The 3,460-nt window shown below is 45.1% G+C and overlaps 1 long non-coding RNA gene across 1 annotated transcript; it reads left to right on the top strand.

The window, feature by feature from the left end:
• The first annotated feature begins 553 nt into the window (after window positions 1-553).
• LOC115289302 lies at window positions 554-960 on the top strand. The gene is made up of 2 exons (XR_003907563.1): window positions 554-693; window positions 870-960. It is a non-coding gene; the product is annotated as an uncharacterized LOC115289302 (long non-coding RNA).
• The last annotated feature ends 2,500 nt before the right edge of the window (window positions 961-3,460 follow it).

Below are 3,460 nucleotides of genomic sequence, written 5' to 3'. Positions count from 1 at the left end.
AAAAAAGTAAAATTGTGACTGATAATTGGTAGGAAGATGGGTAGGTAGTCCTTTGAAAGCCTTTATTTAGATCAGAGAGATTTCCCTGAGGGACAATGGTAGCCTGAAAGGGTGCATAACTAGAAGACAAAAGGGAAAAACCTTTATGGGGAAGAGAGAATATGTTGGGGGTGCAGGTTGGGGGAGTGGTTGGGTGGTGAGCCTGGGAGGCATACTGGGCCCCAGGAGCATGGTCTGTTGGAGAGAGAGGCCAGTTGGACTGCTCTAGGTCAGGGTAAGACAGCAGAGTCCTACATTAGGAGATTCTTCATCCCCCTCCCCTCCTTTTCTGAGCAATAAGAATCTTTTGAAGATTTTTTTTTAATGTCTATTTTTGTGAGAGATAGTGTGAGGGGGGCGGGGCAGAGAAACCCAGGAGCCTTGAAATCCTGACCTGAGCTGAGGTCAGATGCTTAACCCACTGAGCCACCCAGGTGCCCCTTTTGAAGGGTTTTTTAAAGGTACAGGTAGAGGTGCTTGACATAAGATTTGAATTTTTCAATCTTTTCAGTCACTGGAGTAAGAAAAACTGGCATGTATGTAAGAGTCCCCTTGGGAGTCCCCTTGGGATGGCGACCCAGCGGCCATTTCTCTGGGGGCTGGAGGAGAACACGTGCACAGATGACCCCAACCCTTCACCTGCAGAACTGGAAGGTCCTGCCCCGTTTGGAAACAGCCAATCATGAAGCTCCAGTTTTCCCCCACCCCAAGGAGGCAGGCAACCTATCCTGTCCCTGCCGTGACCCTAAAATGCCCTTACTTGGTAGTCTGCCCCCCAAGACCAAACCAGAAACCCCCTGACCCTTAAAACCCCTCCCATCGTCTACCAGGCCCGACTTCCCTGACTCAGCCCGGTACTGGAGTCACAGAACCTCGCCAGCGGACTGCAGACCCCAAATAAAGGGCTTCTTGGCTCCATAACCTGGCTTCCCTCTTTCCTCTCGTCTCTGCCTCCATCTATTAAATCTTACAATGTAAAACTTTGTTGAATAAATGGTTAAAGAGATGTTTTCAAAATGCTTTAAGATGAGAGGTTCTGGGAGCTCAAGGTATTGCCCTACCCTGCTTCTCTCGATTACTTTCAGAATTGAATTATAATAAAAACCAAACAAACAAACAGGTCACTTGAGGCTTAATGTCCCCCAGTAAATCTATAGATATCTTGTGGAACAGTGCCGGGAGCCAAAGAAAGGGTTAAAGAACTCTGGTGGAAAAACTAAGGCAGAACTGACTAACTTTGTTAAATGTCACAGCAAGATAAGCAGCAGTAAATAGCTGTTAGTTCCTGAAGAGTCATAAATAGCTATTGGCTCCAGGAACTAAGATTACCATCAGTTAATGTCTGACAGGTCCCTGGTACCGTGTGCCTCCCCCCACGTTCTTTTCTCCTTTCCTTGCATTTTTCTTCCCCCTGGTTGTGTATATAATCAGCCTCCTTGAATAAACGTTAGAGCTTGATCAGACCTCCTGTCTGGCTCTCATTCTTTGTGTCTCTTGTCCCATCCATTCACCCGTTCCCTCCTCCAGGTTCCCATTGAATGACCCCGTGGGCTGGGGCAGAGCAGTAGAATTTTTTTCTATTCAAGTTAGTGCAAAACATTCTGGCATTTTCTGTATCCTGAGGAGTTTCCACTTAAGGGCTGTAGGAGCAAAAACATAAGGCACACTTGAGCATATGCTATGGACATGTTGCTGTTCAGATACTCCGTGAACCACCAGCTCCCTTCTCTAAACTGAAGCAGGTGTATGGGTCCTCTTCCCCTAAGCATCTTGAAAGGAGTGCTAAAATTCCTGGAGAAGTAAAGAATTGCATCCCAAATAGTCACTGTTAACGCCTTTCTTGTTTTGTTCCCCAGTATTCATCCTTGAACGCCCAGTGGTTGAGGGAACACAACAGAGATAGCGATTGGTGGTGGTGGTATTGGTGGTGGTGGTGGAAGTAATAGGTTCTTGTCTCATAGACTCCTAGCTTCTGGGAAAAAGATCACATTTTAGGAAGCCTTTCTTGGCTTCCACAAGCCCCAGTAACTGAGTTAAGTGCTAGTCCCCTAATTTTCTCTTGTGAGTACAAATAAATGGGTTGGTGATTGCAAATATTCACCCCTGATGACATTAACAGGCAACTAGAATTGTTCTTCACGATAGAAGGATCTATGTTCTTTTGCTACCATGGCCACAGAATCCTATGAGATTATGCTCCTTTGATTCTTCCATGAGATCCACAATGTTACTTACAAGAAAAGACTCACTGCCCTAAGGACTATTTTTCATCTACCAATGTTGTCTAGAGGCACTTGAGACCATGACAACGTTTCCACATATATTTCAAAGACTACCTGAGATAGAATTTTTTGGGATGCTTCCCAAAAATGCCAATTCATGGGCCAGAGCCCAGGAATCTGAAATTTTATCAAGCACCTTAAAGATTTTCCAAGAAAATGAAAACTTGAAAATAATTGTCTGAAAAAGAGAGAATGTCAGGGGTTTTCTTACTCAGTTTGCCAAGTGAATCCTTTAAATGTTCTCTACATATCCTTACAAAACAGCTAGTCTGTGTTACCTTACATAGTTTTGAAACTTCTTCAGATGGCTTTTTACCCTCAAAGTTGACTCACAAAGACGGGGATGGGGGTGAGAGGAAGAGAGAGAGAGAGAGCGAGCGAGCTGTTGTTTGTTAAGCTGCCAGTATTTTAAATATGTGATTTCATCCTCTCCACAGTTTTATAAATTTGGAATTCCTAACTTTTACAGATCAAGTCAGAAATTTCCGAGAAGTTTTTAGTTTTGTTGTTGTTGTTGTTTGTTTGTTTGTTTTGAGAGCATGCGAGTGGGGAAGGGGCAGAGAGAGAGAGAGAATCCCAAACAAGCTTCGCACTGTCAGTGCACAGCTCAATGCAGGGCTCCATCCCAGGACCGTGAGATCATGACTTTGTTAGACCTTTCCTTCCTGAAGCGAGTCACTGAGAGTGAAACCCACGGACACAAGCGGAGATGGTTTATGGGTTTATTTTAGTTTGGCCGAACGGCCCCTCCCGGGTGTTGGCAAGTCCTCAGGAGAAAGCCCCGCTGAGCAGGAGCTCAGGGTTTATAAGGGCTTTGGCAAGACAAAATAAGTCATCATGTAGTTAACCAATCATAGTTTACAGCATTTTATAGTGGTCAATCAAATTTTGACACACAAATGTAAGATTTGGTAGAGACCTATCAATTTTAGAGTCTTAGGAGAGATTTGAAGTGACCAATCACAGGTCCGAAGGGGAGGTGAAGCAGGTGCACAGAAGCGAGAACTTTGTGGTTAAAAGGTGGGATCTAGGGGCACCTGAGTGGCTCAGCCGGTTAAGCCTCTGACTTTGGCTCAGGTCAGATCTCACGTTCATGGGTTCGAGCCCCGCGTCAGGCTCTGTGCTGACAGCTCAGAGCC

Source organism: Suricata suricatta, chromosome 1 (genome assembly GCF_006229205.1).
Source record: "Suricata suricatta isolate VVHF042 chromosome 1, meerkat_22Aug2017_6uvM2_HiC, whole genome shotgun sequence".
NCBI classification, from domain to species: Eukaryota; Metazoa; Chordata; class Mammalia; order Carnivora; family Herpestidae; genus Suricata; species Suricata suricatta.
The sequence above is the reverse complement of the archived record's forward strand: the minus strand, read 5'-3'. Positions and strand labels throughout refer to the sequence as shown.